This window comes from Loxodonta africana, chromosome 26, assembly GCF_030014295.1.
Source record: "Loxodonta africana isolate mLoxAfr1 chromosome 26, mLoxAfr1.hap2, whole genome shotgun sequence".
Taxonomy (NCBI): Eukaryota; Metazoa; Chordata; class Mammalia; order Proboscidea; family Elephantidae; genus Loxodonta; species Loxodonta africana.
The window spans coordinates 47,260,395-47,288,113 of record NC_087367.1 but is presented as its reverse complement, the minus strand read 5'-3'; the positions used below and the strand labels follow the sequence as shown (position 1 = coordinate 47,288,113).

Sequence of the window (27,719 nt, the reverse complement as noted above, 5' to 3'; positions counted from 1 at the left end):
TACCATTTTAAAATACCACCAGCAGTGTATAAGAGTTCCAATCCCCCACAACCTCATCAGCATTTGTCGTTTTCTGTTTTTTTGATCACTGCCGTTTTTGCAGGGGTGAGATGGTATCTCATTGTAGTTTTGATTGACATCGCTTTAATGGCTAATGATCATGAACATCTTTTTATGTATTTGTTGGCTGCCTAAATATGCTCTTTGGAAGTATCTGTTCATGTCCTTTGCCCATTTTTTGAATGGATTATTTGTCTTTTTGTTGTTGAGTTGTTGAAGCTTTCTATATATTTTAGAGATTAGACCCTTATCAGATATGTTGTTGCCAAAGATTTCTTTCTCGGTCAATAAGCTTTCTCTTCACTGTCTTAGTAAAATCTTTTGATGAACATAAATATTTAATGTTTTTATGGTCCCAGTTATCTAATTTATCTTCTGTCATTTGTGCATTTGTAGTTTTGTTTGATGGGCTATTTATGCCAAAAATTAGGCCCCCTAGTGTCTTAGGCTGGGTTCTCTAGAGAAGCAAAACCAGTAAAGCATAATAAATATATATAGAGAGAGAGAGGGATTTATATCAAGGAAATGGCTCACAGCATTGTAGAGGCTGGAACGTCCCACATCCGTGGATCAGCATAGAGGCTTCTCCTGATTCACGTAGCTACAGGGGCCGGCAAACCCAAGATCGACATGTTCGAGAGCAGGGCTCTTGTTCATGGGATGTGAAGATTGATGAAGCCCAAGATCAGCAGGTAAGATGCTAGCTCAAGTCCCAAGAAATGGAGGTCAGATGAACAGGAGGCAGCTGCAGGATCCAGAGCAGACAATAGCCACAATGAACACTTATGTTCCGATGCAGGCCACAAGTCCAAGGAAGCCCCCTTTTGACTGATTGACTACTCACAGCAGATCCCATAATGGGGGCAATCACATATAAACACTAAGAACCATAGCCCAGCCAAGTCAACATTCAGTCTTAACCATTACACCTAGTTTTGACCCTGTGTTATCCTCCAGGAACTTTGCAGTTTTAGCTTTAACATTTAGATCTTTTATTCATTTTGAGTTACTTTTTGTGCATGGTGTGAGGTATGGGTCCTGATTCATTTTTCTGCATATGTATATCCAGCTTTGCCAGCACGATTTGCTAAAGAGATTGTTTCTTCCCCATTGAATGGACCTTGACCCTTTGCCGAAGATCAGCTGCCCACAGGTAAAAAAAAAAAAACCAGTAAAGCCCACAGGTAGAAGGATTTATTTCTGAGTTCTCAGTTGTATTCCACTGGTCTATGTGTCTGTCATTGAACCAATACCAGGCTGTTCTGAGTACGCTGGCTGTGTAGTAAGTTTTAAGAGCTGGAAGTGTGAGTAGTCCTACTTTATTCTTCTTCTTAATAGTGTTTTAGCTATTCAGGACCTCCTTCCTTTCCGTATAAAGTTGGAGATTAGTTTTTTCATTTCATTAAAGAATGTTTTTGGGATTTGGATCAGAGTTGCATTATTTTGGTGGTATTGACATTTTCACAATGTTAAGTCTTCCAGTCCATGACTGAGGAATGTTTTTCCATTTATGTAGATCTCTTTTAGTTTCTTGCAGTTATGTTTTATAGTTTTTCTTGTATAAGTCTTTTACATCCCTGGTTAGGTTTATTCCTAGGTATTTTCTCCTTTTGGGAGCTATTGTAAATGGTACTATTTTCTTGATTTCCTTTTCAGAGTCCTTCTCGTTAGTGTAGAGGAAGCCAACTGATTTTTGTGTGTTGTTTTTGTACCCTGCCAATTTTATGAATCCTCCTATTAGATCCAGTGACTTTCTTGTGGAATCTCTGGGATTTTCTATGTATAGGATCATGCCAGAAACCTTGGTGGCGTAGTGGTTAAGAGCTACTGCTGCTAGCCAAGAGGTCAGCAGTTCAAATCCACCAGGCGCTCCTTGGAAACTCTATGGGGCAGTTCTACTCTGTCCTATAGGGTCGCTATAAGTCAGAATTGACTCTGCAGCAGTGGGTTTTTTGTTTTTTTTTTTTTTGTTTGGGATCATGTCATCTGTGAATAAGCATAGTTTTACTTCTTCCTTTTTAATTTGGATGACCTTTATTTCCCTTTCTTGCCTTATTGCTCTAGGTAGGACTTCCAGTACAATATTGAATAAGAGTTGTGATAAAGGGAATCCTTGTCACTTTCCCATTCTCAAAGGGAATGTTCTCAAGCTTTCTCCCTTGAGAATAATGTTGGCTGTTGGTTTTTCATATGTGCCCTTAATTATGTGAAGGAATTTCCCCTCTATTCCTATTTTGTTGAGAGCTTTTATCCGGAAAGGGGGTTGGATTTTATCAAAAGCCTTTTCTGTGTCAATTGAGATGATCATATGATTCTTTCATTTGTTTTATTTATGTGATGAATTACATTGATTGATTTTCTAATGTTGAACCATTCTTGCATCCCTGGCATAATTCCCACTTGATCACGACGTATTATATTTTTGATATGCTGATGAATTCAGTTGGCTAGAATTTATTTTTCTTTTTATTGTACTTTAGGTGAAGGTTTACAGAACAAACTAGTTTCTCATCAAACAGTTAGTATACACATTGTTCTGTGACATTGGTTAACAACCCCACAACATGTCAACACTCTTCCTTTTGAACTCTGGGTTCGCTATTATCAGCTTTCCTGTTCCCTCCTGCCTTCCAGTCCCTGCCCCAGGGTTGGTGCACCCCTTTAGTCTTATTTTGTTCCATGGGGCTGTTTAATCTTTGACTGAAGGGTTAACCTCAGGAGTAACCTCATTACTGAGCTGACAGTGTGTTTGGGGGCCATAGTCTCAGGGTTTCTCCAGTCTCTGTCAGGCCAGCAAATCTGGTCTTTCTTCTTGAGTTAGAATTTTGTTCTACATTTTTCTTCAGCTCTGTCTGGGACCCTGTATTGTGATCCTGTCAGAGCTGTCAGTGGTGGTAGCCAGGCACCATCTTGTTGTACTGGACTCAGTCTGGTGGAGGCCACGGTAGATGTGGTCCATTAGCCCTTCTGACTAAACTTTCCCTTATATCTTTAGTTTTCTTCATTCTTCCTTGCTCCCGAAGGGGTGAGACCAGTGGATTATCCTAAATGGCTGCTCACAGGCTTTTAAGACCCCAGATGCTACTCATCAAAGTAGAATGTAGAACATTTTCTTTATAAACTATGTTATGCCAGTTGAGCTAGATATTCCCCGAGGTCATGGTCTCCACAGCTCTCAGCCCAGCAATTAGGTCCCTCAGGGAGTCTGGATGTATCTGTAGAGCTACCATGACCTTACCTTATAGAGATTATGGTGGCTTCCCCAGTATTGTGTACTGTATTACCCTTCACCAAAGTTTCCACTTATCTATTGTCTATTAAGTGTTTTTCCATCCCTACCGCTCCCCTCCCTCATGAGCAACAAAGATAGTTTCTTTTGTACGTAAACCTTTTTGTTTTGTGGTCTGATACAATCTTTGTCCTTTTGTAATTGACTTATTTCCCTTCAGATCCACCCATGTTATGAGGTTCTTTGCAGATTCATCGTTGTTCTTTATCGTTGGGTAATACTCCATTGTGTGTATGTACCACAGTTTGTTTATCGATTCACCTGTTGATGTTCATGTAGGTGGTTTCCATCTTTTTGCTATTGTGAACAGTGCTGCAGTGAACATGGTTGTGCATATGTCTATTCATGCAATGACACTTATTTCTCTAGGATATATTCCTAGGAGTGGGATTGCTGGATCATATGGTATTTCTATTTCTAGCTTTCTAAGGAAGCGCCATATTGTTTTCCAAAATGGTTGTATCATTTTGCATTCCCACCAGCAGTGCACAGGAGCTCTGATCTCCTTGCATCCTCTCCAACATTTGTTATATCCTGTTTCATTAATTTATGCCAGTAATGCTGGGGTGAGATGGTATCTCATTCTGGTTTTGATTTGTGTATCTCTAATGGCTAGAGATCATGAGCATTTCCTCATGCGTCTGTTGGCCCCTTGAATATCTTCTTTGGTGAAGTGTCTGCTCATTTCCTTTGCCCGTTTTTTAGTTGGTTTATTTGTCTTTTTGTTGTAGAGGTGTTGCATTTTCTTATTGATTTTCGAGATTAGACCTTTGTCTGATTTGTAATAGCCAAAAATCATTTCTCAGTCTGTAGGTTCTTTTTCTCTTTTAGTGAAGTCTTTTGATGAGCATAAGTGTTTAATTTTTAGAAGATCCCAGTTATCTAGCTTATCCTCTGGAGCTTGTGTGTTGTTGGTTGTGGTTTGTATCCTGTTAATGACGTGTATTAGGACCTCTGTGAACTTCATGGTTTTTGGCTTTATATTTAGGTCTTTGATCCATTTTGAGTTAGTTTTTGAACATGGTGTGAGGTATGGATACTGTTTCTTTTTGCAAGTGCACATCCAGTTTTGCGAGAACCATTTTTTAAAAAGCCTATCTTTTCCCCATTTGATGGACTTTGGGCCCTTGTCGAACATCAGGTGACCGTAGGTGGATGGATTTACATCTGGGTTCTCAACTCTGTTCCATTGGTCAATGTATCTGTCATTGTACCAGTACCAGGCTGTTTTGACTACTGTAGCTGTATAGTAGGTTTTGAGGTCAGGTAGTACGAGTCCTCCTACTTTATTCTTTTTAATAGTGATTTACTTATCTGGGGCTTCTTCCCTTTCCATATAAAGTTCATGATAAGTTTTTCCATGTCTTTAAAGAATGTTGTTGGTATTTGGATTGGTATTGCGATGTATATGTAAATCGCTTTGGGAAGAATTGTCATTTTCACAATGTTGAGTCTACCTATCCATGAGCATGGTATGTTTTTCCGTTTATGTAGATTTCTTGTTTCTTGCAGTAGTGCTTTATCGTTTTCTTTGTATAGGTCTTTTACACCGCTGGTTTGATTTTTTCCCCAAATATTTTATTTTTTTAGGGGCTATTACAAATGCTATTGTTTTCCTGATTTCCTTTCCATTGTTCTCTTTATCGATGTATAGAAATCCAACTGGTTTTTGTATGTTTATCTTGTATCCTGCTGGTCTGCTGAATCTTTGTATTAGTTCCAGTAGTTTTCTCATGGAGTTTTTTGGGTTTTCTATATAAAAAAAAAAAAAAAAAAAAATTTTTTTTTTTTTATGTATAGTGTCATATCATCCACAAATAGAGAGAGTTTAATTTCTTCATTACCAATTTGAATGCCCTTTATTTTTGTTTCTTGCCTTGTTGCTCTAGCTAGGACTTCCAATACAATGTTAAATAGGAGTGGTGATACAGGGCATCCTTGTCTTGTCCTGTTCTGAAGGGGAATGTTTTCAGCCTCTCTCCATTAAGAATGATGTAGGCCATTGGTTTTGCATATATGCCCTTTATTATGTTGAAAATTTTCCTTCTATACCTATTTTATTGAGAGTTTTATCAGGAATGTGTGTTGGACTTTGTTGAATGCCTTTTCTGCATTGATTGAGATGATCATGTGATTCTTTTTGATTATATGGTAGATTACATTGATTGATTTTCTAATGTTGAACCATCCTCGCACACCTGGTATGAATCCTAATTGGTTGTGGTGTATCATTTTTTTTGATGTGATGCTGATTTCTATGGGCTAGAATTTTGCTGAGAAGTTTTGTGTCTATATTCATGAGATATTTTGGTGTGTAAATTTTTTTTTTTTTGGTGTCTTTGCCTGGTTTTGGTATCAGGGTTATGCTGGCTTCCTATAATGAATTTGGGAGTATCACTTCAATTTCTGTGCTCTGAAATAGTTTGAGTAGTACTGGTGTGAGCTCTTCTCTGAATGTTTGGTAGAATTCTCCAGTAAAGCCATCTGGGTCAGAGCATTTTTTTTGTGAGTTTTTTTTTTACCTTTTCAATCTCTTGTTATGTGTCTATTCAAATTTTCAACACCATTTTTTGTGTTAGTTTGGGTAGGTAGTGTGTTTCTAGAAATTTGTCCATTTCCTCTAGATTTTCAAATGTGTTGGAGTATAGTTTTTCATAATGCTCTGTTATGATCCTTTCTATTTCAGTTGGGTCTGTTGTAATGTCCCCTATTTCATTTCTTATTTGGGTTATTTCCCTCCTCTCCTGTTTTTCTTTTGTCAATTTCGCCAGTGGTTTTCCAATTTTGTTGATCTTTTCAGAGAACCAACTTTTGGTTTTCTTAATTCTTTCTATTCTTTTCCTATTTTCTATTTCATTTATTTCTTCTCTGATCTTTATTATTTCCTTTCTTCTAGTGTCTGTGGGCTTTTTTTTTTTTTTTTTTTTTTTTGCTGTTTTCTATTTGTTCAATTTGTGTAGCTAATTTTTGATTTGGCTCTTCTTTTTTGATGTGTGCATCTATTGCTGTAAATTGACCTCTGAGGACTGTCTTTGGTGTGTCCCAAAGGTTTTGGTATGATGTGTTTTCATTCTCATTTGATTCTAGGAATTTTTTGATTCCATCTCTGATTTCTTCTATTGCCTAGTAGTTTTGAAGCATGGTGTTATTCACACTCCATGTAATTGATTTTTTTTCCTTAGTCTTCCTGTCGTTGATTTTACTTTGATGGCATTGTGGTCAGAGAAGAGAGTTTGCTTTAGATTTTGCTGAGGGTTGCTTTGTGGCTTAAGATGTGGCCTATCCTGGAGAATGTGCCATGTGCATTGGAAAAGAATGTGTACTTTGCAGCTGTTGGGTGGAGTGTTCGATATATGTCTGTGAGGTCAAGTTGGCTGATTGTGCTCTTTACCTCTTCTGTATCTCTCTTGAGTTTCTTTCTAGATGTTCTGTCCGTTACTGAGAGTGGTGCGTTGCAGTCTCCCACTATTATTGTAGAACTGTCAATTTCTCTTTTCATTGCTCTTAATGTTTGTTTTATGTATTTTGGAGCCCTGTCATTGGGTGCATAGTTGTTTATTGTAGTTAAATCTTCATGATGAATTGTCCCTTGAATCATTATGTAGTGTCGGTTGGCTAGAATTTTGTTTAGAGTTTTTGCATCTATATTCATAAGGGCTATTGGTCTATAATTTTCTTTTTTAGTAATGTCTTTGCCTGGCTTTGGTATCAGGATATTGCTGGCTTCATAGCATGAATTAGGGACTGTTCCTTCCTTTTCTATGTCCTGGAATAGTTTGAGTAGAATTGGTGTCAACTCTTCTCTGAATGTTTGCTAGAATTTTCCAGTGAAGTTGACTTGGCTGGGCCTTTTTTTTTTGTTAGTAGTTTTTTTTTTTTTTTTTTTAATGACATCTTCAATTTCTTCTTTTGTTATTAGCCTGTTCAAATTTTCTACCTCTTTTGAGTTAGTTTAGCTAGGTGGTATGTTTCTAGAAATTAGTCCATTACTTCTAGCCTTTCAGATTTGTTGGAATAACAGTTTTTCATAATATTCTCTTACGATCCTTTACCTTAGTTGGCACTGTTGTAATATCACCCATCTTATTTCTTATTTTGGTTATTTCCACCTTCTGATTTTTTTTCCATTTTCAGTTTCGGCCAGTGGTTTTTTCAGTTTTATTGATCCTCTCAAAGAACCAACTTCTAGTCTTGTTGATTCTTCCTATTTTTTGTTTTGTTTTCTGTTTCATTCTTTTCTGCTCTGATCTTTATTATTTTCTTTTCTTTTGTTGAATGGGGACTCCTTTTGCTGCTCCTTTTCTATTTGTTTGAGTTGTAGGGTTAAACTATTGATTTTGGCCCTTTCTTTTTTATTGATGTATACGTTTATTGCTATAAATTTTCCTCTGACCACTGCTTTTGCTGTATCCTAAAAGTTTTTGTTGTGTTTTCATTCTCATTTTTGTTATTGTACTTTAGATGAAGGTTTACAGAGCAAACTAGTTTCTCATTATACAATAAATACACATATTATTTTGTGACATTGGTTACCACCCTCACAACATGTCAGCACTCCCCTCTTCTCCACCTTGGCTTCCCCATTACCAGCTTCCCTGCCCCCTTCTGCCTTCTCATCCTTCCCCCTGGACTGGTGTACCCATTTAGTCTCCTTTTCTTTTTTGGGCCATTTCGTCTCCTTTTCTTTTTTGGGCCTGTCTAATCTTTGCCTGAAGGGTGAACCTCAGGAATAAATTCAGTACTAAGTGTGTCTGGGGACCATACTCTCATTGTTTCTCCAGTCTCTGTCAGATCAGTAAGCCTGGTCTTTTTTTGGAGTTAGAATTCTGTTCTACGTTTTTCTCCAGATCTGTCCAGGACCCTCTATTGTGATGCCTGTCAGAGCAGTTGGTGGTGGTAGATGGGCACCATCTAGTTGTGCTGGACTCAGTCTAGTGGAGGCTGTGGAAGTTGTGTTCCATTAGTCCTTTGGACTTATCTTTCCCTTGTGTCTTTGGTTTTCTTCATTCTCCCTTGCTCCAGATGGGGTGGGGCAAGTGTGATATCTTAGATGGCTGCTCACAAGCTTTGAAGACCCCAGACACTACTCATCAAGTAGAATGTAGAATATTTTCTTTGTAAACTATGTTATGCTAATTGAGCTAGATGTCCCCTGAGAACATAGTCCCCAGCCCTCAGCCCAGTAATTTGGTCCCTCAGGGAGTTTGGCTGTGTCTGTGAAGCTTCCATGACTTTGCCCTGATCAAATAGAGGTGACACCCCTAGTATTGTGTACTGTCTTAACCATTCACTAAAGTTACCACTTATCTATTGTCTAGTTAGTGTTTTTCCATACCAACTCTCCCCCTCCCTAGTAATCATCAGAGATTGTTTGTTTGTGTTTGTAAACCTTTTCATGAGTTTTTATAATAGTGGTCTCACAGAATATTTGTCCTTTTGTGACTGACTTATTTCACTCAGCATAATACCCTCCAGATTCATGCATGTTGTGAGATGTTTTGCAGATTCGTCATTGTTCTTTATAGTTGGGTAGTATTCCACTGTGTGTATGTACCATAGTTTGTTTATCCATTCATCTCTTGATGGGCACTTAGGTTGTTTCCATCTTTTAGCTATTAGGAATAATGCTGCAATGAACATGGATGTGTATCTGTCTATTTGTGTGATGGCTCTTTTTTCTCTATGATATATTCCTAGGAGTGTGATTGCTGGATTGTATGGCATTTCTATTTCTAGCTTTTTAAGGAATCCCCATATTGTTTTCCAAAATGGTTGTACTATTTTTTTTGTTCCCACTAGCAATGCATAAGAGTTCCAAGCTCCCTGCACCCTCTCCGTTTGTTATTTTCTGTTTTTTTTTTTTTTTTTTTTTTTTTTTTGATTCATGCCAGAAATGTCAGGGTGAGATGGTATCTCATTGTAGTTTTGATTTGCATTTCTCTAACGGCTTGTGAGTGTGAGCATTTCCTCATGTGTCTGTTAGCTGCCTGAGTGTATTCTTTGGTGAAGTGTGTGTTCATATCCTTTTAAATTGAATTATTTGTCTTTTTGTTGTAGAGGTGTTGGATTTTCATACAGATTTTAGAGACGAAAACTTTGTAGGATTTGTCATAGCCAAAAAATTTTTTCCAGCCTGTGGGCTGTCTTTTTACTCTTTTGGTGAAATCTTTTTATTATTACCATTTTTTATTATTGTCCTTTAGGTGAAAGTTTACAGCTCAAGTCAATTTCTTATTCAAAAATTTATGCACATATCGTTTTTAACATTGGTTGCTGTCCCCACAATGTGACAGCACCCTCCATCTTTCCAGCCTGGGTTCCCTGTGTCCATTTGTCCAGTTCCTGTCCCTTCTGGCCTTCTTGTCTTGCTTTTTGACAGGAGCTGCCCATTTGGTTTCGTATATCTGATTGAACTGAAAAGCATCTTCCTCACATGTGTTATTTTTTGTTTTATAGCCCTGCCTATTCTTTGTCTGAAGAGTGGGCTTTGGGAATGGTTTCAGTTCTGGGATAGCAGAGCATCCGGGGGCCCTAATTTCTGGGTTCCTCCAGTCTCTGTCAGACGGTTAAGTCTGGTCTTTTTACGTGAATATGAATTCTGTTCTACATTTTTCGCCTGCTCTGTCCAAAGACCCTCTGTCATGTTTCCTATCAGGGTGGTTGTTGGTGGTAGTCAAGCACCATCTAGTTCTTCAGGTCTCAGGCTGGTGAAATCTGTGGTTCGTTTGGTCCCTTAGTCCTTTGGGTTAATATTTTCCATGTGTCTTTGGTTTCCTTCATTCTCTTTTGCTATGAGTGGGATGGGACCAATCAGTGGATCTTAGATGGCCGCTTACAAGCTTTAAGACCCCAGATGCTACTTACCAAAGTGGGATTTTGAACAAATTCTTTATAAAGTATGTTATGGCAATTGACCCAGATGTCCCCCAAAACTATGATCCCTAGACCCCAGTCCCAGCTACTCTGTCCCTCAAAAAGTTTGGATGTGTCTAGGAAACTGCTTTTGCTTTGGTCCAGTTGTGCTGATTTCCTCTTTATTTTTTGTTGTCCTTCCCCTCACCGAAGTTGATCCTTTTCTAATATCTAGTTAGCAGTTTCCCCTACCCCATTCGTCCCCACCCTTGTAGCCATCAAAGAATACTTTTTTCTTTTTAAATGTTTTCTTCAGTTCTTATAATAATGGTCTCATATAATATTTGTCCTTTTATGACTGACTTATTTCACTCAGCATAATGCCTTCCAGATTCATCCATGTTGTGAGGTGTTTCTTGGATTCATCGTTATTTATCACTGATAATATTCCATTGTGAGTATGTACCATAATTTCTTTATTTATTCATTTAATGACGGGCGTTTAAGTTGTTTCTATCTTTTGCTGTTGTGAATAGTGCCGCAGTGAACATGGGTATGCATATGTCTATTCATGTGACAGCTCTTATTTAGTGAACCGAAGATAGGCAGGTCAAAGAGCAGAGCTTTCGCTCACAGGCTGTGAAGGCTGATGAATCCCAAGATTGGCAGAGAAGTTGCTAGTTCAAGTTCCAAGAACCAGAGGTCAGATGAACACGAGGTATCTGTAGGGTCCAGAACCAGCCAAAAACCTTGGCAAAGCAAGCAGGGAAGAAGTAGGCAACGGAGGGATGAGTGATGAAGGCTGAGGGGGCAGTGAACTGCCACACGCTCTGCCCCCACTGACACCACTCAGCAGATTCCTTCACTGGGGTGATTACATATCAAATTTCAACAGGGAAGTGATCACAACGCTATAGAATTGCCAAAACACTGATAATCATGGCCCACCCCAGTTGACACGCAATCTTATCCATCACAGTACACTGCTTGTCAACTTGGCACCTGTACACATCTCCCTAAACCATACAAAATCTCTGAATGAAGACAATTACAAAGTCACACATGCATCTAAGATAGAACTAACACACGTCCAGCCAAAAACACACTAGCCCTCTTTACATCTTATATTTTATCAGTGAAGAAGACAAAAATATTTGATGCACGCAGAGAAAGCAGAAATGCTCACAACAATTACAGTCCTTGTTTCTGCAGCTGGTCACATGGCCGTAATTGGTATTTAGAAGTACCTTCTGCCACCACCCATTCCATATTCCCTTTGCCTTCAGCAAGCACCTCAGCAGGGCATGATTTTTGCCTGGTGGGATGACGCAAACCTTCATTCCTGAAGGTTCTGGGCCATTAGTAGTCATGATGGAATTGGGTTGCTGTAGTTTTCCGTTGACTTTAATCACAGGGCATGGTAGTACTAAGAGATGCCCTAAGGGATCTCCTGAATTCCAGATCTACTCTTCTTTACTTCCATTATGTAATATCAATCCAATTTCTTCTTGGTAATCAGAATCAATCACACCAGCCAATATGGTAACTCCCTTCCTTGCCTGTTCATCCAGAGGCATAAGGAGCCCAAAGTGGCCAGGTGGCATTCTTAGCTTTGAGTTCAATGGAATCAGTGATGTGTCTCCAGATGGGAGCATTCCTGCCTTTGTAACTAAGACCTCTAGACCTGCAAAGCATAAGGTTGCAGGGACAGGAAGCAAAAATCTTATGAGTGGATCACTAGGGGTAATAGTGAGTGGTGCCACTTCCATTTCCACCCCTTGATTCCTGGACCCCTGAATTCTGGTTATGGGAGAAACATCACCATGTATTGGACGCTGGTTTGGAGCATATGGAGCCTCCTGGACAACACTGCTGCAAACCTGCAAGGTATTGCCACCCGCCTAGCACTGTAATTGTGACTTTAGGAGGCCATTCCATTGTTCTGTCAAACCACCTGCTTCAGAATGATGGGGAACATCGTAAGATTAGTGAATTCCATGAGCATGGGCCTACTGCACTTCATTTGCTGTAAAGTGAGTCCCTTGATCAGAGAGAATGCTGTATGTGATACCATAATGGTGAATAAGACATTCTGCAAGTTCACGGAGTAGTTTTGGCAGAAGCATTGCATACTGGGAAGGCAAATCCTTATCCAGAGTAAGTGTCTATTCCATTAAGAACAAAACGCCTTTTCCATGATGGACATAGTCCAATGTAATCAACTTGCCACCAGGTTGTTGGCTGATCACATCAAGGGATGGTGCCGTATCGGGGACTCAGTGTTGGTCTGTGCTGCTGGCAGATCGGGTGCTTAGCAGTGGCTGTAGCCAAGTCAGCCTTGGTGAGTAGAAGTCCATGTTGTTGGTTCCATGCATAACCTCCATCCCTGCCACCAGGGCACTTTGTTCATGAGCCCATTGAACAACGACGGGAGTAGCTGGGGAAAGAGGATGACTGGTTTCCACAGAACACATCATCCTATCCATTTGATTGTTAAAATAATCCTCTGCTGAGGATTATTAATTAATTATTAATGCTCTTTGGTGAGCATTCACATGAGACACAAATATCTTCACTTCTTCAGCCCATTCAGAGAGGACTATCCACATACCTCTTCCCCGTAAATCCTGGTCTCACAATTTTCCGGTCATGTTTCTTCCAAGTCCCTGACCATCCAGCCAAACCATGGGCCACAGCCCATGAATCAGTATACAGTCTCATATCTGGCCATTTCTCCTTCCAAACAAAGTGAACAACCAGGTGCACTGCTCGAAGTTCTGTCCGTTGGGAGGATTTCCCATCAGCACTGTCCTTCAGGGAGGTCCCAGAAGGGGGGGAAGTGCTGCCACTGCTCACTTTTGAGTGGTGTCTGCATATTGCACAGACTCACCTGTAAACCAGGCACAAGTTTCTCTTTTTCAGTCAACTGATCAGAAGGAACTCCCCATGAGGCCATAGGTCCAGACTGGGACGTGGAAAGTAATGTAATAGGAATAGAGACCGTGGGCATTTGGGCTATTTTATCATGGAACTTAACTCATGCTTTCAAGTCCTGTTCGGGCCCGATCTTGTATATACTTCTTCCACTTAATGATGGAGTCCTGCTGTGTGCATCCAACTTCATGATTCTGTGGGTCATACACCACCCAGTTCATGATGGGCAGCTCAGGCTGTATGGTGACTTGGTGGCCCGTGGTTAAGTGTTCCGTTTCTACTAAGGCCTAGTAACAAGCCAAAAGCCTTTTCTCAAAAGGAGAGTAATTATCTGCAGAGGATGACAGGGCTTTGCTCCAAATCGTAAGGGTCTATGCAGTGGTTCACCAATAGGGGTCTGCCAAAGACCCCAAACAGAATCTCCATCTGCCACAGACACTTCAGGCACCATTGAATCAGCTGGATCATATGGTCCAAGTGGCAGAGTGGCTTGCACAGGAGCCTGATCCTGTTGCAGAGCCTTCTCTTGTTCTGGGCCCCACTCAAAACTAGCAGCTTTTCCAGTCACTTGATAAATGGGCTGGAGTACCATGCCCAAATGAAAAACATGTTGCCTCCAAATTCCAAAGAGACACACTAGGCATTGTGCCTCCTTTTTAATTGTGGGAGCAGCCAGATGCAGTAACTTATCCTTCACTTTAGAAGAAATATCTCGACAGGCCCCATACCACTGGACCCATAAAAATTTCACCGAGCTGGTAGGTGCCTGAATTTTTGTGGCATTAGTTTACCACCCTCTAGCAGCCAAATGTTTTACTAATAAGTCCAAAGTCATTGATACTTCTTCCTTACTAGATCCAGTCAGCATAATGTCATCCATGTAGTGGATCAGTGTGACATCTTACCGGAGGAAAAGGCAATCAAGGTCCCTGCGGACTAAATTATGACACAGGGCTAGAAAGCTCTTGGAGCGCTGAGGTAGGCAGGTGAAGGTGCACTGCTGGCCTTGCCAGCTGAAGGCAAACTTCTGATGGTCCTTCCAAACAGGCATGGAGAAAAAGACATTAGTCAGTTCAGTAGCTGCACACGAGTTACCAGAACATGTATTAATTTGCTCAAGCAATGAAACTATATCTGGAACAGCATCTGCAATTGGAGGCACAACCTGGTCAGGTTTTTGATAATCTACTGTCATTCTCCAAGATCTGTCTGTTTTTTGCACAGGCCAAATAGGCGAGTTGAATGGGGGATGTGGTGAGAATCACCACCCCTGCATCCTTCATGTCCTTGATGGTGGCAGAAATGTCTGCAGTTCCTCCAGGAATGCAGTATTGCTTTTGGTTTACTATTTTCCTAAGTAAGGGCAGTCATAATGGCTTCCACTTGGCTTTTCTTACCAAAATACCCCTTTCTTCATTTGTTGGTGATTCAATGTGGGGCTTCTGCAGGCTGTTGAGTATATCTATTCCAATACTGCCTTCTGGAACTGGGAAAATCACCATGGGCCAATTTGGGGACCCAGTGGACCTACTGTGAAACAAACGTGAGCCAACACTCCATTAATAAACTGACCTCTATATGTTCCCACCCTGACTGGTGGGCTACAGTGCTGTTTTGGGTCTCCTGGAATTAGTGTCAGTTCAGAGCTAGTATCTAGTATTCCCCAAAAAGTCTGATTATTTTCTTTTCTCCAGTGAAATTCACTCTCATAAAAGGTTGTACATCCCTTTGAGGAAGGCTAGGAGAGAGATTCACAGTATACGTTTTTGGCAGTGTATTTGAGTCCTTCCTGATAGGGACCTGGCCTTCCCTTCATTCAAGGAGTTGTGGATCTTCAAATTTGGTCAAGCAGGGGAGTTTACTAAGGGCAATTTGAGTTAGGCTGCTGTTCACCTGACCTAGAATTCGTCCGTTTGTACAGATCAAGTACATGTTTAATAGATTTCCTATCTATTTCCCTCCTAGGGACACCATGACTAAGGAGTCATAAGTCCATGAGGCAGACTATTCTGATTACTACTTTGACTCTGCTGTCCGTTACTGTAACCGTGACCACCTTGTCTTTGTCCACCTTGTCGTTGTCGATTGAGTGCCACCACTTGCCTCCCACTATTACAGGGTCTAATCAGCCCCATTGTATTTAGCTGTCTTAATTCAGTTAGGGCGGTTGCAACTGTCAAATCTGATTTACATCAAATAGCAATCACAGCAGTCTTCAAGCGTGCTGGATTTCCCTTCACAAATTTGTTCCTCACAGTTGTGGGAAAGGTGTGTTCTTTGGGCATCCATGTGTGGGTGTGTGGGTTTAACCTGATAAATCCACCTTAGCATGCCAGTTTCCCTAAGCCTTTGAATACCTTCTTCTGCAGTATACCCAGGCAGGCCTGGTACTTCAACTTGATTTAGTGTAGGCTTTTACTGCGTTTCTAACTGCGTAATCCATGCTTCAGCAACCCAACCAAAGGAACTATTAAATCTTTCCCTAACTTCTCGAGCTAAAACATTGGAGAATCTGTGCTTAGTGGACCCATATCAATAAACTCAGACCGATCCATCTTTATGTTCCTTGCAGCATTATCCTGCACCCTTAATAACCATTCCCACACCTATTCCCCAGGTTCCTGTTTGTATAAAAGTCAAGCAATTCTGTTGGAGTGTAGCGTACCTCCTCCTGGGTCACACTTTGTACTTCACCTTTTTGGGGCTCTCTGGGACTTAAATCTAGTTATAGGTCTAGAAGCCAGAATCAGTAGTGTGGAATTGTTTTGAGAACATTCAGCATTATGTTGTAAAGCATCTGCCTCAGATGATGCCCCAGGCAATGACTCAGGCAAGGGCTCTTTAGAGGCAGCTAGGCTAGGGCTAATCTCATTAGATGGAAGTGGAGGGGCTGATGCTTTTACTGGACTGGGTGGTGTAGCAGACAAACATGACGTCATCTTTTCATATGGAAGTGGTTCTATAGGAAGGAGTGATTAAATGAAATTTAGGGGCTCAGTGTCTCCAACTTTCTTATTATCTGCCCATATGTCCCCATCCCAAGTTTCAGGATCTCATTTCTTCCCAATGAATTCCCTCACCTTAACTTCAGACACCTCTTGAGGCTGGCAATTGAAGTGGTGTTGTAATTCAGCCACTCTTACAATAAGAATCTGGTTTGGTTTTTGGCCATATCAACGCTGTTGCTACAAGAATAAGGCTTTCTTTCAAAGCTCAAGTGGAAACTTTGACATTGTTTATGCTGCACTTGAGTTTTGACACTGACGCCCTGAGCACATCTCTTTCTTTCACCAGTTCGTCTAGTGAAATTAGGACCAACCACCCAGCTTCTTTATACATCTCAGTATGAGAAAATTGTCAAAAGGTATCATATATGCAATCGCTCGGAGCCTCGCCTTTCTCCAATACCTGATCTATTGGTGGTGATAATTTGCATATTTGAATTGCCACCTCGTGCCATGGATTAGCAGTGCCCTCTTTACTGCTGAAAGCAGAGTCATCAACATCTTTGACTCTAGGCAGACTTGAGAGCTAGATTAGAAAACTCATCCTTACAATTTTGTTTCTCTAGAACCACTCTCAGTACCAAATGTCTTGGGCTGGGTTCTCTAGAGAAGCAAAACTAGAATAGTGTATAAATATATAGAGAGAGAGATTTACATCCAGGAAACAGCTTACATGATTGTAGAGTTGCAAGTCCGTGGATCAGGATAGAGGCTTCTCCTGATTCATGTAGCCACAGGGGCTGGCAAAACCAAGATTAGCAGGCTGGAGAGCAGGGCTCCTGCTCACAGGCTGTGAAGATTGATGAAACCCAAGATCATTAGATAAGCTGCTAGGTCCAGTCCCAAGAACTGGAGGTCAGATGAACAAGTGGTGCAGGATCTAGAAGAAGCCAAGAACCTTGGCAAGGTTAGCAAAAAGGAAGTAGGTGGTAGAGGGCAAAAAGATAAAGGCTGAGGGAGAAGTGAACCACCACAGGCCCTACCTGCACTAATACCACTCAGAGGATTCCATTATGGGGGTGATCACATATCAAATTTCAACAGGGAAGTGATCACAACATACAGCTGCCAAAACATTGAGAATCATGGACTAGCCTAGTTGACACACACAATCTTAACCATCACACATGCCCTGTGATTAAAGTCAATGGAAAATTACAGCAACTCTGTTCTGATATGACTACTAATGGCCCAGACCCTTTAGGAATGACGTTTTGGGTCACCCTACCAGGCAGAGAGCCATGACTAGCTGAGGTGCTTGCTGAGGACAGGGAATATGGAATGGGTGGTGGAAGAAGGTAGTTCTAAATACTAGTTATGGCCACATGATCAGTTGCAGAAATGAGGGCTGTAACAAAGTTATGAGTATTTCTGCTTTGTATGTGTGCATCAAATATTTTTGTTTTCTCCATTGATAAAATATAAGATGTAAACAGATCTAGTGCATTTTTGGTTGTATGTGTGTTCGTTGTATCATGTTAGGCACAAGAATGACTTTGTAATTGTCTTTATTCGGAGATTACGTATGGGTGAACGAGATGTGTACAGGTGCCAAATTGGCAAGGGGTGAACTGTGATAGCTAAGATTGTGTGTCAACTTGGCTGTGCCATGATTCTCAGAGTTTTGGCAGTCATGTTATGTTGTGGTCACTTCCCTGTTGAGATACGATATGTGATCACCCCAACGGTGCAACATGCTGTGAATAGCCACTTGGTTGAAGGGGAGTTTTCTTGGGCGTGTGGTCTGCATCCAGCGTGTGCAGACATTCTGGCAGGGCTCGGGAGCTTTTGATTGCTCGGGATTCTGTAGCTGGCCCTGCTCGTCTGACCTCCAGTTTTTGGGACTTGAGCTAGCTGTTTACCTGCAGTCTTGCTTGAGTATCTTGAGATTGGTTGATCTTCACAGCCTGTGAGCCACAGCTGTGTTCTCCAGCCTGCTGATATTGGGTTCACCAGCACCTGAGGCTGCATGAATCAGGAGAGGCCTCTATCCTGACCGACAGACTTGGGATGTTATGGCCTCTGAAACTGTGTGAGCCATTTTCTTGATATAAATCTCTCTCTATATATACATCTTTATACACTTTACTGGTTTTGCTTCTTTAGAGAATGCTGCATAAGTCAGAGCATTCACACAAGATACAAATATCTTCACTTCTTTGGCCTGTTCAGAGAGGCCTGTCACATGCCACTTCTTTATACTTCCTTGGCTCCAAATTTCCAATCATGTTCCTTCCAAGTCCCTGGCTATCCAGTCAAACTATTGGCCACAACGCATGAATCAGTGTGCAATTGCATATCTGGCCATTTATCCTTGCAAGTAAAGTGAAAACTCATGTGCACTGATTGAAGTCCTGCCCATTGAAAGGCTATCCTCTCACTACTGTCCTTCAAGGAGGTCCCAGAAAGGGGCTGTAGTGCTTTACTGCCACTGTCCACGTTCAAATTGTGCCTGCATGTCATGCAGAGAAACATCTGTAAACCCGACACCAGCTTTCTCTTCCTCAGTCAACTGATTCTGAGGCCATAGATGAAGACTAGGAAGGGGCAGGTAATGTAACAGGAGTGGAGACCATGAGCATTTGGGCCATTTCCTCATGCGACTTACTTGAGCCTTCAGGTCATGCTCAGGCGTGACATGATATATACCACTAGAATTTAATGATGGAGTGCTGCTGAGCACATCTAGCTTTATGGCTCTGTATGTCAGACAACACGCAGTTCATGATGGGCAGCTAAGGCGCATGGTGACTTGGTGTCCAGCGGTTAAGTGTTCAGTCTCTACTAAGGCTGTGTAACAAGCCAAAACCTGTTTCTCAAAAGGAGAGTAATTAAATACAGAGGATGGCAGGGCTTTGCTCCAAAATCCTAAGGATCTGCACTGTGATGCACCAATAGGGGCCTGCCAGAGACTCCAAAGAGCATCTCTATCTGCCACTGACACTTCCAGAACCGTTGGTTCTGCCAGATCATGTGGCCCATGTCGCAGAGCAGCTTGGACACCAGCCTGAACCTGTTCCAGAGTTCTCTCTTGCTGTGGGCCCTGCTCAAAACTAGCAGCTTTTCAAGTCATTTGATAAGTAGGCTGGAATAGCACACCCAAATGAGGGATATGATGCCTCCAAAATCAAAAGAGGGCCTCTTTTTTGGTTGTAGGAAGGGGCAGATACATTAGCTTATCCTCCACTTCACAAGGAATATCTCAACATGCCCCACTCCACTGGAGCCCTAGAAATTTCACTGAGATATAGGCCCCTGAATTTTTGTCAGAATAATTTTCCACCCTCTAGCATGCAAAAGTCTTACCAATAAGTCTAGAGTATTGATACTTCTTTCTTACTAGGTTCAGTTAGCATAATGCCATTAATGTAATGGACCAGAGTGACGTCTTTTGAAAGGGAAAAGTGATCAAGTTCCCTGTAGACTAAATTATCACGTAGGGCTCGAGAGTTGATATTGCCCTGTGAAAAAATAGTGAAGGTGTATTGCTGGCCTTACCAGCTGAAGGCAAACTGCTTCTGGTGGCCCTTTAAAACAGGGATAGAGAAAAAGGCATTGGCCAGATTAATGACTGCATACACCAGAAGATATATTAATTTTCAGGCCACATCCCCAAGGAAACTTCTCTTCCAACTGATTGGCTGCTCACATAAGATCACAAAATGGAGGATGATTACATAACTTCTGCCAAATCCCTGAGAATCATGGCCTATGCAAGTTGACACATAACATGAACCATCACAGTGGTGATGAAAGTGTTCTAGAGTAGATACTGGTGATGGTTGAATAGGATTATGAAACCAGGTAAAGCCACTATATGGCACACTTTAAAGCCATTAAAACAAAACTTTATTTAATAAGAAATCTACCAGTTAACATAGTATAAACTATAAAGTATAAATTGAGCTGGAAAAATACTGGAACAAAAGCAAAAAAAGTACACACTGAGATGAGAAGAAGAAAATGTCTGGTTCTGAGGCTGATGTTCCGGGAATGAGGAGCTGCTGTGGAGGAGGCATGGCAACTGGCTCCACCTCTGGTGCCCCAGGCAGAGCTAGAGGTGGTGGATTTATTAGCCCGTGGGGCTCCAGTGTTGGAGGAGGAGCAGGATCAATATCAGCTGTTTCTCTGGGAGCTAGTTGGAGGTGGGCTAGGATAGAAATCCACCCCTCCAGCTGTCTCTTTGTTTAGCGCCACTGCTGGACCTGGTGATGAAATAGCTGGTGCTCTAAGGACTTCCGGTGTTGGTGCAGGAGCAGGTGGTTGAGGAACCATTTCTGTAGGTGGCCCAGGATGGGAATCCAGCCCTCCCTGATGCTCTTTTCCTGGTGCCTGGGCCAGAGATCAAGATGGAGGGCTGTGGGCTACAGTGAGCTCTGGTGTTGGTAAAGGAACAGGAGCAGGATTGACATCAGCCAGTGGTCCAGGAGCCAGCTCTGGATGTAGCCCAGGATAAGAATCTGATCTTCCAGCTGGCTCTCCATTTGCTGCCAGTGCTGGAGCTGGTGATGGAGCTCTATGGAGCTCCAGTGTTAGCCCAGGTGCATGATGGACCTCAGCAGGCGGTCCAGGAGCTCCTTATGGTCTTGACCCAGGGAGAGAATCTGATCTTTCAGCAGGCTGTCTGTCAGATGCCAGTGCTGAACTTGGTGATGGAGGACCTGTTGTTCTACCCAGCTCCAATGTTGCTGCAAGAGCAGGATCTGATTCAGGAAGTAGTCCTTGAGTGTGTTCTGGAAGTTGCCCGTTGTAAAAATCCAGCTCTGCTGCATGCTCTCCATCTGGTGATGGGACAGGCAGTGCTCTGTTGAGCTTCAGTGTTGGTACAGAATCAGGATTGACATTACCAGGTGGTCCAGGACCTGGCTCATGCGGTGGCCCTGGTTAAGAATTAGAATCTCCAGCAGGCTGTCCATGTGCTGCCAGAGCTGAAGCTCGTGACAGAATAGCTGCTGCTCTGTTGACCTCCTGTCTTGGAGCAGGAGCAGGATTGCTGTCAGCTGGCGGTCCAGGATCCCATTCTGGAGGTGGCTCACGATGGGAATCCACCTCTCCATCTGACTCTCCACCTGATGCTGGTGATGGAGCTGGGGGAAGACCTGGGCTACATCAAGCTCCAGTGTTGGAACAGGAGCAGGAGCAGGATGGACAATAGCCAGTGGTCCGGGAACCGGTTCTGGAGGTGGCCCAGGATACGAATCTGAGTTTCCAGCTGGCTCTTCATCAGGTTCCACTGCAGGAGCTGGTGATGGAATCAGTGGTGCTCTGTGGAGCTCTGGTTTTGGTGCAGGAGCAGGATCAACCTCACCAGGTGGTACAGGGGCCAGTTCTGGAGGTGGCCCAGGATAAGAATCCCACCCCTCAGGCAGCTCTGGGTCTGGTGGCAGCGATGGAGCTGGTGATGGAATAGCTGGTGCTCTCTGCAGCTCCGGTGTTGGAGCAGCAGCAGGAGCAGGATTGACATCAGCTTGTGGTCCGGGAGCCAGTTCTGGAGGTGGCCCAGGATAGGGGTTCACCCCTCCAGGCAGCTCTGCCTCTGGTGCCAGTGCTGGAGCTGATGACAAAATAGGTGGTGCACTATGGCACTCTGGTGCTGATACAGGAGCAGAATGTACCCCAGGAGATTGTCCAGGAGTCAGTTCTTGGGGCAAACATAGCACTTGAGCTCCTTTTACAATTGGCGCTGGCCCCGGCTCTGGAGCTGCAAGAGGAGAAAGGTTCACTACCATGTCTACCTTTCCTCGTGCCTTGCCAATGATGGAAAACACCCACTGCCACGAAGAGAAGCCCATTTCCAAGATTTCCACCCCAGGAAGTCTTCCCAGACTGTAGTCCACCAGAGGACGTTCTCAAGTTACTCTGAGCTCTGGCTCAACCCCAACCTCTGGGGGTGTTCCCTTGTGCCCCTCACAAGCTCACATGCAGTCATCCCCAGTCTTCCCACCCTCTGGCTCTGCCTCAGTGACCTCCATTTGATCCAGCTGTGCCAAGAGAAGTTGGGCACGTCGCTCCAGATGTGAGCCTGGCATGTTCACATGCACATGGTCCACCACAAGCTTTAGGCAGGGAAAGTCCAGGGGCTGATTGAAATCCTCCGGGTATTCCTTCAGCCATGTGCCCAGGATAAAAGAGATGGCTTTGGGGGTGGGTGGTGATGAGCAGGGTCAGAGGCCTGGCTTTTCCTGCCACACTGCCCTCCCAGGACACCCCTACAAGGGGGCGGTCCCTCTGTCTGCCCCTGACCTTCCAAAGGTCAGCACCACCCTGTATCATGCCCTCTGGCTTCCCTGACAGTGGCAGGTCACTGACAGGAGGCTAGCACAGAGGCTTATCCAAGGAGCTCCCATCAACAATTGACCAATTCTTCCCTCCTCGGGGAGCCTGAATTACATCCCTTTCAGTCCCCTGGCCCTCTCCCCACTGGACAGTAATCCTCTACGGGCACAGAGATGCATGTCTGCGTGTTCATCTCACAGCCTGGCACGCAGTACTCCAGGATTATCTGATGCTGGGCGACACACAGAGCCCATCCCCTGACCCAGATGCCCAGGCCATAGGGCTCCTCCTCTGGAGCGTCTGCACCAGCGTGCTGCCTGGTTCTCTGCACGTGTGTGAGTGTCTCTTCTCCCACGGACATTGTTCTCCCCTGGGACTGGGGCCCCACATGCAGCTGAGCACCCACAACCGGGGAATGGGATTTGGAAGCAATTTTCTCCAGTCCTGCCCCCCCCCACCTCTTCTTTTGGGCCCCAAATAGAGGAGGGAGCAAGCAGTGATGTGAGGAAATTGTGGGAGGATGAATTCTCTCAGGGGCCTCTCTGAGCCCCCAGCCTCCCCTCTGCTCCCCATGATACCCTGGATCCACTCCCAGCTCTCTATCTGCTTACATCCTGCAGGGGCACCCCTAAACTCAACTCTCTAGTGGAATCTAGATGTGTGGGGCCCAGAGTCTGCCAACCCCAATCCAGACAAAGGCCCCCTAAAATCTCCACCGTTCTGTAGAGGTAGGAGGCCCTCCTTCTCCACACAAAGTCCACTCACCCTTTCAGCTGTTCCTGGGGTTCACCGTACTCAGCAGAATAGGGGTGGTTACATCTATACCTAGAGGTGGTATGAGGATGTCACATCTAATGAACTGTGGACACCACTTGCTTAAGATGTCTAGTGTTCCTGTCTGACTCTCAGACTGGAATGGAGGCCTAGGAGGGCAGAGCTTCCTATCTGCTTTGTTCACTGAACAATGCTAAATATCTAGAACAGTGTCTGCAAGAATAGGGGCTTCATGGATGATTGGTGAATGAGTGAACCCAACCAGCACCTTCCCAGATATCTGAGAGTCCTGGGGCCCCTCTACCAGCCTCCAGGGATCCCTGTTCTGGCTGCACCAAGGACAAGGACCCACTATATGGAATCTCCACCTCCCCTTTACAAATGGGAAGTAAGTTTGCTCAAGGGTACGTAGTCAGTGAGGGGTGAGGCAAACAGCTTCTTCATGGGAGAGAGGAAAATAATAAATGTGAACATCCCAGCCCCCCCAACACCCTTTACCACAGAGCTGGGCTGCAGGTACACACTTCCTGTGGTTTATCCCATGTTGTCCTGACACTAATTCTAGCTGATTGGACCTTTACCACCCTACTTTTCAGGGGAGAAAACTGAGGCTCTGAGTGGTTAAGTGACATTCTCCAGACTCAGAACAGGTAGGGGGTAGAGTCCCCATTGGGCTGTTTAGGGCAGAGCACTCACCTTTGGAGTAGCTGGTCTAGGACCTGCTGGGTGGTGGCGTAGGCTCTGTAGGCTCCCAGAAAGATTTTGATGTACGAGAAGTCACCCTTTAGGTAGGTGGGCACCAGGAGCTCCACCAGCTTCTGCAGTGAGCCTGCCTTGAAGGTTTTCATCACCCAGGCCTCATCCAGGTCCTCATCAGAACCACAGACACACTGGGGTGGGACAGAGGAGGGACATAGTATCAGAGGCAGCCCCATGAACCGCCAGGAGGGTTGGGGGCCCAGAGCTCAGCCCAGGCCTGCACTCCCTCTCCCTCAGTGACCTGTGGCAGGAGGTGGGACACGAGTGCCTTCAGCAGCAAACAGGACTCAGCTTTCCAAGCAGGATTGGAGGTGGGGGATGATTACAAACATTAGGAACCTGAAGTGATTTTGTTAACGAAGTAACCATGGTATCTCCCTGGAGGAAGAGCAAGCAGTATCCCGGTGAGTCCTCACAAAGCACCCCATTCCAGAGATGTGAAAACAGGCTTGGTGATATCCATTGTCTACATGAAGTCACCTGGTCAGAGCCGAGAGCTGTCTGACACTAGGGCTCAGTGATGTTCCCTCTGTGCTAGGTGAGGCCTGCTCTGCTCCTGACTTAGAGGGGAAGGTATGGTGCAAGCTCACTTCCTCCCAGCTGAAGACAGTGCACAGAGCAGACACACCCATGAGATAAGGAAGACACAGATTTTTCTTTCTGTACATTAAAGGGGATTTTGAGAACCTGAAGCTATGGAGCACCCAGATCCAGCCAAGTGTGAGAGCCTGGAGATCCTGGGGTGGGAGAAAATCCCCTACAGAACTGAGGACCTGACCAAATGGCTAATGGAGATCAAATGTCAATAGTTGGTAAAGGACTGAGAGGTGGCTCAGCTTCTTAGGGCCAACAGGTGCCTCGGAGCCACCCAGCAGTTCTGTTGGCCACCCTGACAGCAGACTGGCAAAACGGAAAAGGGCCATAACACCTGGAACAGGCTCAGTGCAGAGACACAGCCAGCATCACAAACTGCTGGGCCCCGGGACTGCGACCGCTGTTTTGGGAAGGAGCCTGGCTCTAGTGATCCTAACCTGAAATGTGCATATCCTTCCCCCAGCATGCCACTCCTGGGAATCTGTCCTGGTTGGGTCAGTATATGAGGACACATGGAAGCTTTCCTGCAGCCCTGCTGAAAGGGCAGCACAAGGAATCAGTCCAGGGCCAGCAGCAGCGAAAGTCTCAGTCACTGTAGGGACAGGCCTCCCTTCTGGAACATTCTGTGTCAAGCCAGGATACAGCCCCTGACCTGAAGGTGTCATGTGATGTATTCCCCGAGATGCAGGTTGTAGAAAAAGGTGTGTCATAGCCTAAGCCCTGCACTTCTGGGTAAAAGAAGCCTGCTAACTGTGATGACGCGTGAAGCTGGGAGAAGGTGTGGAAGGACAGTCCAGCCGACTGTTGCCTGGGGCCCTGGGGTTGAAAGTTAACCACTAAAACAGTGGCAACATGCGAAAGATGCGTGGGCTTATGTGAAGTGAGGACAGGACAAAAACCTCATTTCTGATATTCCTACAAATATGGGAAGAGTGACTTTGTAGCTGCCCAGGGCAGGGAAGGCAGTGGGGTGGGTGGGGAGGTGTATTCCTTAGGGAGGAGACTGGGGACCCTCGAGAGGAAAAGTCCTGAGAGGGACTTGAGGTCTACAGGGTGGTGTCTGGGCCCTGGGCCCCCTCTGGTCATCTCGGGTCCCTGTGTGGGGATGCCAGTCTCCTCCCCCCGCACTCACCCAGCACCTGTGCCAGCCCTTCCTGGCCCCTTCCGTGGGGTAGACCGAGTACATGATGCCGTTCTCCTTTTCCGTGGAGATCTCCTGTGGAGAGTTCTGCAGAGACAGTGCCGGCAGCAGTCAGGGAGGCATCAAGAGCCCCTCCAAGCCACCTCCTTCCCTCTCTGCCCCTCAAGCCCTTGTGCCTCCGAGGAGCTCCCAGTTGCCCCATGCTGGGTGGGCTGGACTGTGGGCAGCACCATCCAGCACTGACCAAGTCCATGGATAGAAAAATCAACCTCTGACTATTGCAGCAGGATGTGGCAGAAGCTGGGCTGGCACAGGGTCAGCAGTGGCCCAGGCAATGCCAGCAGCTAGGGCTGCACGTTGACTGCCCCACTCAGGGTCAGCTGGATCTCTGAGAAGGCCCAGGTGAGAGTGCTCACTCAGCCTGTGACCCAAACAGTCCCTCCCTAAGACCTGGTCTGAACTGGAACCCCTGGGTATACTTAAATCCTAGCATTCTGTGTGATCAGGGGTGTCAGGGCAGGGAAGTGAAAGAGGCCTCTACATTTGCCACCCCAGCACTCGGTCTCCAAGGCACCCAGCCTGATGGACTACACCCAGCCATGCTCAGACTCAGCCCCATGAGCTCCGTATAGTGAGAGGCCTTGGGGATGGAGCTTGGTGGAGCCCTCAATGTGTGCTAGTCCTGAAGCAGCAGCCCCATTTTCATCATCCTCATTATCACTCCTCCCCTCCCAAATCTACCCAGATCACATGGCTCCTCCTTCCCTGACCCCCACCATCTCTCTCCCAAATGGACCCTGCCTCAGCCAACGACTTTCTGCCTCATCAGTTGTGTCCACATTTCCTCCCAGCACTGGTTACCAGGGACCCCATGAGGACAAGGCCTGGCATGGCCAAGGGGATGGTATGAACTTGAGGAGGGATATGTGGCTGCCCCGATGGGATCACAGTGGTGGCCTGGCCTGGATTGGCAGCCCTGGACCACCCTGTGTTACCTTCGGATTCTTTTTGGTAAATGGCCTGAGCTTCTGTGGTTGGGGGACGAGACCATGCCTCAGCCTTGGTGAAAGTGTCGAACTCCTGGGTCTCTCAAGCTTTGATACAAGGGAAGATGGGAGACAACAAGAAAACATGTTCCTAGTTTGAGTGTCTCCACTCAAGTGAGCTGGATAGGGGGCTGTTTACCAGGGTTCCAAGTTCTATGTACTCTGTTGTCAAGGAAGTGAGGTCATATCCTGGGTCTCTTGATTTGGGCCTGATGTCAGATAAGACCTCCCCAAAGTCTGCTCTGGGTTGCTGAGTGCTCACCTGTCCCCCTGCCATCTCCATAACTGTACACAGTGACACCAACACAGCCCTCCCCCTCCCCCCCAGAACCCAGTGAAGGCCTGGGTGTAGCCAGGGCCCCAGCTCTGAGCAGACAAAGCTGGGTTCAGACAAAGCTCATCCCTCTCAACCAGTTTGTGACCCTAGGTGCTTCTCAGAGCCTCCCCAGTCCCCCTACCCAAACAATAGGGATCATTCTAGCGTCATCTTCCTATGGAACTCAGCAGGTATATGTGAGATAACATCTATAGAACCTGTGGGCAGGCATTACCTGTAGCTAATCAGGGGTGGATTATCTAATAGGCAAGGTAAGCACAGGGCTTACCTGCTTATGCAGATCACCTGTAATGAACATTTTCACCTTTTCATATTTTTTCACCACATCTAATACTCTGCTTCTAGGTATGGCTGAAGTCTCTCTCTCCGAACCCCACGTTACCTTCCTACAGAATCGGTGCCTCTTTTCAAATTTACAATCCCTGACGGGGGCAGATGACCCTGTAAGCAAGGCAAGCATTGGTCTACTTGTGCTTACTTACTAATCTGTAGTGAAAAATTTCACATGTGTTTTGCCCCATCAATGATATGGTGATCACCTTGCTTACCTTGCCTATTGGATAATCTGCCCCTGTAGCTAATGCACAAACTCAGCAATGGAAGAATTTCAAGCAGGCTTGAGAAGCAGCATGGAGTAGATCCCCAAACAGGG

General features: G+C 44.7%; 1 long non-coding RNA gene across 2 annotated transcripts in view; it reads left to right on the top strand.

Moving 5' to 3' along the window:
• The window catches only part of LOC111747638 (uncharacterized), a 93,031-nt gene that overhangs the window by 60,349 nt on the left and 4,963 nt on the right, over positions 1-27,719 (top strand). The gene's annotated exons all lie outside the window — the stretch shown is intronic.